This window comes from Leucoraja erinacea, chromosome 30, assembly GCF_028641065.1.
Source record: "Leucoraja erinacea ecotype New England chromosome 30, Leri_hhj_1, whole genome shotgun sequence".
Taxonomy (NCBI): Eukaryota; Metazoa; Chordata; class Chondrichthyes; order Rajiformes; family Rajidae; genus Leucoraja; species Leucoraja erinaceus.
The window spans coordinates 15,072,684-15,084,100 of record NC_073406.1 but is presented as its reverse complement, the minus strand read 5'-3'; the positions used below and the strand labels follow the sequence as shown (position 1 = coordinate 15,084,100).

Genomic DNA, 11,417 nt, shown 5'->3' with positions numbered 1-11,417 from the left:
TCACCACTCTCTCCTTTTCCATGGTAAAAACAGATGCAAAGTACTCTTTAATACCTTGACTACATCCCCAGACTCCAAGCACAAATTCCCTCCTTTATGTTGGAGTGCTACTACTTTCTCCCTGGTTACACTTTTGTTTTCAATGTAGATATAAAAAACTTAGGGATTTTCTTTAGTCTGACTCACTAAGGCCATATACTGGGCCCTTATGGCCCTTCTAATTACTGATGAGCTTTTTCCCCCTTTCTTTATATTCCTCAAAGGCCCTGTCTTATTTCATCCTATTAAGAAGCACATTCCCTGTGCTTCTTTTTCCTTTTGACCGAGTTTGCAACGTCTTTGGTTACCCAAGGTTCCCCCTATTTTGCCAGCTTGTCTCTCCTCCATTCTGGAACATTCCATTACTGAACTTTGATGAAGTCAGATGAAGACTTACCCCAATAACAATTACTCCCAGTGTGCCCTCCAGCACTCCTGCCTAATAATAACGCTGCAGTTTGCCTTATCTACACACAAGGTCCAGCCTTCTCCCAATTCAAAGCAATCTTAAAACTTTGGAATTGTGAGAACTTTTGATGTGTCATTCTGGATTGAGTCAATCCCCTCATTCCTGGAACTTTCACAGTGAACCTGACTGCCTACAGCATTTGAATAAGGTGATTAAAACTGTGTACAGTGCTCAGGCGTGTCACTGCCAACACCCTGTACATTTGCACCAATACCCTCCTATTTGTAAACTCCAGCTCCATTGCAATATGCCATTTGGCTTCTTCACTATTTGCTACACCCATGATTCATACATAAGAACAATTCAGCCCCTCTATCTGTCAGGTTTTCACTAGTTTTCACCCACTCACTCATGATATCTACATACCAGTTGCAGTCCTAAAGTCCTCATCGCAACATGCTCATCCACCTATTTTTGTATCATGCCAAACATGGATACCTTACACACTGTCCCCTTCTCCATATCATTAATTTAAATAGATCATTGGAGGACTCCACCAGTCCCTTCCAGCCAGAAAAAGACCAATTTCTTCCCATTCTCATGTTTTGTGTGATAACCAACCTTTAATCCATGCTAACACACTGAACTCAATACCACCAATTTTGATTTTGTGTACAAACCTTTTAAGCAGCACCTTGTCAAATGTATTTTTTTTAAACATCCAATGCACCATATCTACAGGTTCTCACCTGCCAATGTGCTCAGAGAACTCACGCAAATTCATCAAACATGATTTATTTTCCATTAAACCTTTTGACTTTGTTTGAATATGTATTCAGCTTTTCAAAATGATTTACAATTTTCCTTTTCTGATTATTGATTCTGGCATCTTGCCAACAATCGATGTGGAACTACCTGGTGTACAGTTTGTTACTCTGATCTTCCTTCCTTCTTGAACAAGAGAGTCGTACTTGCTGTATTACTTCAAACGTTAGTCTGAGGGTACTTTCCCAGAACTGACTAAGCTTTTAGTCCAAGGATTCACTATTTCTGCATCAACTTCCTGTAGATCCTTTGGGTGTAGGCCGACCTAACTGGGCTGCCTTTAATACCATTACTTTTCCCAAAGAGTCATAGAGTCATGGAAACAGGCCCCTTGGCCCAATTTGTCCGTGCTGACCAAGATGCCCCATCTGTACTAATCCCCCCTGCCTAGGTTTGGCCCATGTCCCTCTAAACCTTTCCTGTCCTGTCCAAATGTCCTCTTTTGTAAGGATTCCCATGACTAGGTCCTCTGTTACCTTTGGGAAGTGTTGCAGAGTCCACCAGCATGAACTCCGATGTCAGATATTGGTTAACCTATCTACTAGTTTCTTGTTTCCTGTTGTTAATCCTCCAGTCTCATCTTCTGTAGGTCCCCCAATGATCTTAGCTACCAGTTTAGAGAATACAGTGCGGAAACAGGTCCTTCGGCCTACCGAGTCAGCACCGACCAGCGATCTCCGCACATTAACACTATTATATCCAGCCAATGAACTGGCCTCAACTACCATCTGTGGCAGAGAATTCCACAGATTCACCACTCGCTGTGTAAAAAATGATTTTCTCATCTCGGTCCTAAAATACTTCCCTCTTATCCTTAAACTGTGACCCCTTGTTCTGGACTTCCACATCCCAGAGGCGTGTGAGTTTGTAGGTTAATTTTCCACTGTAAATTGCCCGCTAGCATGTCAGGAGTGGAGGTGAGAGCGGGGTAAGATAGAACCAGTGCAAACAGGAGATCAATGGTTGGAATGGACTCATTGGGCCTGTTTCCATGCTGCATCTTTCATTCAGAAAGTTGAGGAGAGGTTTAATTGGGATAAAATATAAAAGGCTCGAAATCCGATCAAGCAGTAACTATGGAGAGTCGATGTTCTAGACTGATAATCCTTTACCAGAATCGGATATTTATAGACCTACAAATTCAAATAGGGTGGGTAAAGTGGAGAGATGCCACACTAGAGTTTGGAGGGGTACAATTGTGAAGAATACTGAGCTCTATAAATGAACAGAAGCATGTTAACCGTATGTGTTCATTAGTTTATTTCAGTTTAGTTTAGAGAAACAGTATGGAAACAGGCCCTTCGGCCCACTGAGTCCGTGCCGACCAGCCATCTCCGCACACGGACACTAACCTACACATACTAGGGTCAATTTACAATGTTACCAAGCGAATTAGTTTACAAACCTGGATTTCTTTGGAGTGTGGGAGGAAAACAGGGAGAACGTACAAACTCCGTACAGACAACACCCTTAGCCTGGATTGAACCCAGGTCTCTGGCGCTGTAAGGCAGCAACTCAACCGCTGCTTCACCATGCCACCTGCCACCGTGGCCAGTGTCATCATTCCTGTTAAACGTTTAGATCAGAACTCTGGGTTGAATCAGAATAATAATAGAAACCCTGTTATGCAGATGATCCATAGCAGATTGTTCTTTTCTGAACCCTTTTCAGTTGATGAATTCACCGAGGCAGTGAACTGGACTCTGGAATCCCAGTGGTGGGATTCCCGACTGCCTTTGATACAGTAACTTGTGAAGTAGGTCTGGCATTAAGCACTACTTAGTCGTGCTTTGATAGTTCCACAATATTATTACAATCAGCAGGTAACAAATATGACGAAGAATTTATATGTTGAAGATAGACACAAAATGCTGGAGTCTGAGGAAGGGTCTCACCCATTCCTTCTATCCAGAGATGCTGCCTGTTACTCCAGCATTTTGTGTCTATCATCGGTGTAAACCAGCATCTGCAGTTCCATCCTATACATTTATATGTTGTCCCTCAAACTCACCACTTTCGGGATTTTTAAATGCTTTTGTTTTTTGTGCTCTGCATTCTGAGCATGTGAATGTTTCTGTGAAACTGGTTTGTTCTGTTTAGGCTGGTGCCGATGCAGTCCTGCTGTTTAAAAGTCCTCAGTCACCCCTGTCTCAACATCATAAATCACACAACTGATGTGGTGTCACCATTCAGGAACTAGTTCCGCCTGTATGTTTAAACATGAGCCGGCACTGCAACTAGGGCTCAGAACATTGCACTTCACATCAGAACTCTGGGTTAAATGAATATAGTGAGAAATTCCCTATTACTTGTACTTGTTTTGAAATAACTTTAAAAAATTGCGTCAACACAAAAGGTATACAGGGGCTGATTGTACAACCGAGGAGATTGTAGTGCTCTTCTGGTCTGGAACTACAAATGACTAATTAAAAATCTCCATTATCTTCAAAGGTACGGTTACCGATCTAAACTTAAACTTCCTGGGTCAGTGGTGGGAAAGGCAGCGAACTGTGTCACTTGCCAGGTGCCGATGGAGGAAGCTGGCACAGAGAGTGGACCATTCAGTCCTCAAACCTGTTCCTCAAGTCAGTGATATCCTGACTGGAAGGAGAGGAAGGGACGTGGCGAAGCTGGATCCAGTTGCATCTGTTCTCGACCTTTCCTTACTCACAGTTCTTGTGCCAGCCTCCTCTCTCACACAGCAGCACCTGCCAGGAATCTTGCTATTTTATCTTTCTTACAATCTATCTTGCGGTGCATGCTTTGGAAAGCTCAAAGTGGGTTCTACAATTACCCCACGACACCACTTACCTTCAACCCGAGACAAATGCTCTCCAGTTTTTGACATCTCTTTTGTAAGGAAACATCTCCCATTATCCACAATTTCTATTTGTATCGTTTCAGGACGGAACCCTTCTTCAGAATGACCTGAAGCATCATCAATGTTTTTCACCGGAGATGCTGCCTGATCCGTCGAAATACTCCAGCACTTTGTGTCCAACTTCGGTAAAAACCAGCACCTGCAGTTCCTTCCTACAAATTTGGACTTGGAGAGAGTCATAGAGTCTTACAGCATGGAAACCGGCCCATTGGCCGAACTTGCCTGCACCGGCCAACGTCCCATCCACACTAGTCCTACCTGCCTATGTTTGGCCCACATCCCTCTAAACCCGTCCCATCCATGTACCTGTCTAAATGTTTCTTAAATATTGCCATAGTACCTGCCTCAACTACCTCCCCTGGCAGCCCGTTCCAAACACCCACCACCCTTTGTGTGAAAAAGTGACCACTCGGATTCCTATTAAATCTTTCCCCCCTCCTCGGGTTGTTTTAGGGCAAAGGAACATCAGTCAAGTGGGATGTTTTTATAAATGTGCTGACAAAAGCTCAGGACATGCACGTCCCTATTAGAGTGAAGGGCAAGGCAGGCTAAAGTAACAAAGCTTGGCTGGCGAGAGAAATTGAGGCATTGGTCAAGATTAAAAAGGATGGGACGGGTATACGCAGATTATACAAAAGTGGGTGGTTTTGCAGATAGTTGTAGATGGTTGTGAAAAATTGCAGCAGGATCTTGATCGATCGGCCAGGTGGGCTGAGGAACGGTTGATGGAATTTAATACAGAGAATGGGGAGGTGTTGCATTTGGGGAACATGGGCAGAACCTACACAGTGAATGGTAGGGCTCTGGGGAGTGTTATAGATCAGAGGGATCTAGACGTTAAGATGTATGGTTGTTTGAAGGTGGAGTCATAGGTAGGTCGGGTGGTCAAACAGGCTTTTGGCACATTGGCTTCATCAGTCAGAGTAGTAAGTATAGAAGTTGGGAGGTCATGTTGCAGTTGTATAAGATGTTGGTGAAGCCGCATTTAGAGTATTGTGTTCAGTTCTGGGCATAGAAAATATGTTGTCAAGCTGGAAAAGTTACAGAGAAGATTTACGTGGATGTTGCCAGGACCAGAGGGTCTGAGCTATAGGGAGAGGTTGAGTAGGCTGGGACTCTGGAGGATGAGGGGTGATCTTATTGAGGTATATAAAATAATGAGAGGAATAGATCGGGTAGATGCACAGAGTCTCTTGCCCAGAGTAGGCAAATCAAGGACCAGAAAACATAGGTTTAAGGAGAAGGGGAAAAGATTTAATAGGAATCTGAGGGGTAACTTTTACACACAAAGGATGGTGGGTGTATGGAACAAGCTGCCAGAGGAAGTAGTTGAGGCGGGGACTATCCCAAAATTTAAGAAACAGTTGGACAGGTACATGGATAGGACAGGTTTGGATGGATATGGACCAAACGCAGGCAGGTCGGACTAGTGTAGCGGGGACATGTTGGCTGATGTGGGCAAGTTGGGCCGAAGGGCCTGTTTCCACACTGTATCACTCTATGACTTACGTTAAACATACGTCCTCTGGTTCTATATTCCCCTACACTGGGCCAGAGACTCTGTGTGTCTACCAATCTATTCCTCTCACTTTTATTTTGGGTTTTATCAATTCTGTATCTTCACGAATAACGTTACTCATCCTGAGCTCAGAGGGATGGGCATCTGAGGCGGAACAAGAGACAAAGGCTGGGGAGGAAGTGGTACAGTTTTGGGTGGAAGTAGGCGACGTGAGATGAGGAGAATGACAATGAAACGCGTGTGATGCTTGTCTGTAAATGCAAAGAGTTTACTGCTGTAGAAAGATGATGCAGTGTCGGGGAGAGACATCCTTGAGCAGTCAAAGGTAGAATCGAGTTGGAACAGGAAGAGGCCCTTCAGCTCACAATGTCGGAGCCAAACACGAAGTCAGGTTAAAATAATTTCTGCTTGCACGTGATGCAGATCCCTCTATTCCCTGCATATCCATGTGCCCAATTATCAAACCCTTCATCAAACTCCAGGACCTGAGCCTCTATATGTCCTTTTGCAACTGCATGCTACACTTCCTGATCAGCAGACCTCAATTAATGTGAAAAGGTAACAACATCTCCTTCTCACGGACCATCTATACAGGTGCAACTCAAGCCTTCCATCGACTTGTTTTCCAATTGCATTTTGCACTAATATATTGTTCTTGCAGTCACCTACATGTCACCGAGTCCTATAATTTATGTGCACAGGCAATTCAGTTCTCAAGCAACAGCTGTGTTCCTGAGAAACCTCGTGTTATAGAAAGTTATGTTGTAATAGCAATTTATAATAGAGAAAGGGGTTGGGAACGAATTGACCTGGGAGTTAAGGAGGGAACGGTCTCTGCGGAAAGCAGACAGGGGTGGGGATGAGAAGATGTGGCCAGTGGTGGAATCCCGTTGGAGGTGGCAAAAATGTCTTATAAAGGGAATACATAAGTTGTATGCGACGGCTGATAGGGTGGAAGGTGAGGACAAGGTGGGACTCTGTACCTGTTACGAGTAGGGGGATGGGGAGTAAGAGCGGAGCTGTGGGATATAGAGGAGACCCTGGTGAGCCTCATCTATAATAGAAGAGGGAAACCCCCGTTCCCTAAAGAATGAGGACATCTCCGATGCCCTGGTCTGGAACATCTCATCCAGGGCGCAGATGCGGTGTAGACGGAGGAATTGGGAGCAGGGGATAGATTCCTTACATGAAGCAGGGTGGGAATAAGTGTAGTCCAGATCGACTCGACATGCGAGTCAGTGGGTTTGTAGTTGATGTCAGTCAGCAGTCTGTTCCCTGCGATGGAGAGATCTAGAAACGGTAGGGAGATGTCGGGAATGGTCCAGGTGAATTTGAGTGCCGGATGGAAGTGGTGAAATGGATGAAGTCAGTGAGTTCTGCATGGGTGCAGGAGGTAGCACCAATGCTGTTGTTGGTGTAGCAGAGGTAGAGTTCGGGTATAGGGTTCAGGGATTTGTTCCAATTTCTAAAGACAGCCATCAATAACCGTCACACCACCACGAGTCAACATTTTGTTTTGCAGGTCACGACAAAAATGAACAAATAGAAATGGTTTTGTACCAAAGATAAGAAGTGCAGGCATTTTGTTTTGAGAAACAGAATACTTTGTTTCAACGCACTCTTTTCACATGTAGTGACTGGTTCGTGGCACAGTTTACAGTGTTCTGGGCCCCGCTGACTAACTCATTTGCCTTTAAGTCGGTTTCCCTTTGTAAGTTGCTGTCAACAGATGAAGGACAAAAGCACATGTAATTTTTCCACAAAAGAAATATACCAATTATTCCCATTTCAAATGCAAGAATATATTTAATTGATTTTAAATGACTTACAAAAAATTGTTTTCATTGGTTACAAAAATCTATCAATAAAATGAAAGATTTTGACGTCTGAAGGGTTCATGTTAATGCTTCTTCTGATATCTTGACATTCAGATGAGGAAGGTGTCAGGTTCAGTTTCCACCTTTAGCATCATTGTCACTCAGTCCCCACCAATCAATGTCCTGAAGGTCACCCTTGACTGGAAACTCAGTAGGAACAGACATACCAATACAAGAGCAAATCAGTAGCTGGATATCCTGTAGCGGGTGGTTAACCTGAATGACCAAAGTCCTTCCATCCTCTACAAGGTAAGTTCGGAGAGTCTTGGGTCACTCTGCACTTGCTTGAATAAGTACAGCTCCATCCAGACTCAAGTAGCTCAACAACAACAACCTAGAAAAAGCATCGCACTTGGTTATCCAACCCCACCATTACAAAGAAGATAGACACAACATGCTGGAGTAACTCAGCGGATCAGGCAGCATCTCTGGAGAAAAAGGATGGGTGGCATTTCGGTTCAGAACCCTTTCTCAGACAATGTTTTTCAGAGCTGAAACGTCACCCATCCTTTTTCTCCAGAGATGTTGCCTGACCCACTGAGTTACTCCAGCACTTTGTCTATCTTCGGTATAAAGCAGCATCTGCAGTTTCTATCTACCCACCATTATCAATATTCACTCTATCCACCACCAGTGTACTAGGGCTCCAATATACATCATTTACGAAATGAACTCCAGTTAATTGCCGTGGCTTTTCCTGACAGTACCTTCCAAACTGTGACCTCAAGAAGATCAAGGGTAGCAGGTACATGGGAACAATAAATGTCCTCTCCCAAGTCAAACACCCTAATGACTTGGAAGCATTTTGTACGTTCTTCACTAGTCCCAAATCCTTCAACTCACTTCCTGATTCGCATTATGGGAATATCTTCACCGGATGGAAGCGAGTATGATTGCAACATTTAAACAACATGGCAGGAAAGCTTCAGAGGGATTTGGGCCAAATGCAGGCAAATGGATCTAGCACAGGTAGGCACCTTGATTGGCATGGAAGAGTTGGGCTGAAGGGCCTATTTCTGTGTCGAGTGATTCTATAACTCTGGACTGCAATTATTAAGGTGCCTTCTCTGTGCCTTGAATATTGGTTTTGCCAATGGCACTCACAGTATATACTGTACATGATTACTTTAATGCATGCATCAGGCAAAGGGAAGTCAACAGGCAGGTGAAAGAGCAGCAAAAGAATAGTGGAGGAATGTCATGACCTAATTCCATACAATGAAGTGAACTTGCTTCTTAAGGTAGGAAGAGAAAATTAATGGAGAAGCAATAAAAAAAAAATTAAGGTCACTGAATAACTTTAATCTTTCACCCCACCTAAAACTAAAAAATGATTAATACAACCATTAATGCCTAATTGCTGCACCCACGTTTATTTTTCGTGTTGTTAAAGTATATTAACATCATCGCATGTGAAATGTGGCTGAATTAACAGAGGGATTAGACATTCCCAGCTATTGTTGCAGGTCAGCCTCAACACATTAATCCAATATTTGCTGGAACATGATCAATACTCAAAACCAGGGAAGCCAAAACAAAGTTTCTCTCTTTAAAGTGGCTGAAAGTTGGAGCCTTACTAATGGTAATTTAAGTTTATCGGTGAGTTTCTGGAATCTTACAATAAAAGATTTTAAAACAACATCTGATTTTAAAATTAAGATCGACCTGGTTGAGCAGCTTAGAATTGGAAGAAAAATGAAACCAGCTCACATTTGCCAAAACAACATTATCCCGGCTCATTTTACACACACATTAATACTTAGATTCTCCTTCAAATTAACAATCCAATGCAGAGTTTATAACCAAATGCTAAAGCCCGTCCCACTTTCATGACCTAATTGGCGACCTCTGCCAAGTTTGCTCTCGACTCATACTCGCAGCATGGTCGCCACAAGGTCGTAGGAGGTCTTTGTAACTCTTCCTCAAGCTCGTGAGTGGTCTCTGCGTACTCATGGTCTCAAGTAGGTCGCAGCGTTTTTTCCAGCCTGATAAAAAGTGACCAAAGATAAAGTTAAGTTAAAAATAGGTCGCATGGAAAAAATTGATACTTTTTACTCGTAGGTAGGTCGTGATGGTAGTCGTAGGTCGGTAACTGGCCTGTGAAATAAAAGCAACATGATATCATTTTATCATTTTCCACGTAGCTAGTCGTAGTTGGTCTTAGGTGTGGAAGACCGAGGTCGAGGGGGGTCGTAGGAGGTCTTTTACTTTGGTGAGTCAACACGACCTTTACATTTTTTTCCAACTCGTCTAGGGTCTTCTAAAATCATGGATTAGGTCGTCCAAGTGGGACAGGCCCTTAAGTGTGTTCTTGTGTGGATTACAAGAATACAGGAGGCAAATGGTAGGAATGGGTGATGTTTTGGGTTGAGACCCTTCTTTAAGGGTTTGAAGAATCTGATTTTTGCTGCCCGACTCATTGAGTTACTCCAGCATTTTGGTAGAAACCAGAACCCGTTTTGTTTTTTTATTGCAAATGGTAGGAACTTCATTTCTGCCAAAGAAAATAAACTCTGGTCAGAATAGTCCAATTTCACTTCCAACCAAGCCCAAACCAGAGGGTGTTGTGCTAACCACCAAGGCACCACCAATTTACATGATATGAGATCATCTTTAAACTAATCTACCTTAATCTTATTCGGAGGAAGGAACTGCAGTTTACCTCAATCTTATATTTATTTTCACGAGTTATTATTTAGTGTGTAGGAAGGAACTGTAGATGCCGATTTAAACAAGATAGACACAAAAATAGACACAAAAATAGACACAAGAATAGGACCTTTTCTCCAGAGATGCTGCCCAAGTTACTCCAGCTTTTTGTGTCCATCTTAATTATTTAGTGGCCATTTTAAAACTCCCAAATGGCCTCCATTGACTGATGTGATGGATAGGAAGTATGAGTACATCAGGGTGAAGAAGGCTCTCAACCTATTCCTTTCCTCCAGAGATGCTGCCTGACCCGCTAGGTTACTCCAATGTTTTGTGTCTATCTTTAGGGTAAAATCGCAGAACCATGTCCAACAATAAATGGGTATTCAAAGTTCCTGGCACCAATCTACAACTCCCTCTACATCAGCGTTTACCTCAAGATAAACTAATTGTTTTCAGGAAGATGCTGCTAATGTGTAACACTTGAAGTGACCACTATAGGCTTCAAGGTCAAATACATTTTCTGAATGTTCTTCGCATTATTGATTAAGATTATACAGATTGCAGACAGAAGGTATTGTAGATGCTGCTTTATATATTTTTTTTAAACGCGAAGTGCTGGAGTAACTCAGCGGGTCAGGCAGCATCACTGGAAAACATGGATAGGTGGCGTTTTGGGTCGAGGCCCTTTCTTCAGACTCAGGGACCGGAGTTGGGCCTGGAATATAGGCGAGTTGGCATTCCCGACCTGCTGGCGGTCAGGGGAAGAGGTGAGAATGGGCGAAGTCGATGATCGTGGCTCGGGTGGAGGCGAGGGGCGGTGGTGGCAGTGCCAGCTAGGGAGGTGGTGCAATCCAGGGGTGGCACGAGGAGCCGGCGCAGCAAGCGGGGTTGGGGAAGCGGTGAGAGTCGGGGGGGTGGCACAAGCAGCTGGCACTACCACCCATATATTCTGCATATACTTTATTTCTAATGTTAACAGCATTTAAATAATTGTTTCTGTAATAGAACTAAAATGGGCTAAAACATTTTAACATTAACATAGTAATTCTAAAGAATTATTTATAGTCTGGCTGTGTAATGTTGTGCAATAAATGGGATTTGACAGATTGCATGCCTCAAAATACTCGTCTGAATTCAGAACTTTCATAAAGGTCATAAGGAATAGGAGTAGAATTAGGCCATTCGGCCCATCGTCTGCTCTGCCATTCAATCATT

At 43.3% G+C, this 11,417-nt stretch overlaps 1 long non-coding RNA gene across 2 annotated transcripts in view; it reads right to left on the bottom strand.

Moving 5' to 3' along the window:
* Positions 1-4,622: 4,622 nt before the first annotated feature.
* Positions 4,623-11,417, bottom strand: part of LOC129711678 (uncharacterized) — a 28,837-nt gene continuing 22,042 nt past the window's right edge. Inside the window, exons 2-3 of one of the 2 annotated variants that reach the window (XR_008725898.1) lie at positions 9,425-9,535; positions 4,623-7,884 (exon numbers count right to left, since the gene is read on the bottom strand). This is a non-coding gene — a long non-coding RNA (uncharacterized LOC129711678). Of the gene's footprint in view, positions 7,885-9,384; positions 9,536-11,417 lie in introns of both variants that reach the window. The other variant, XR_008725897.1, reaches the window with a different exon arrangement.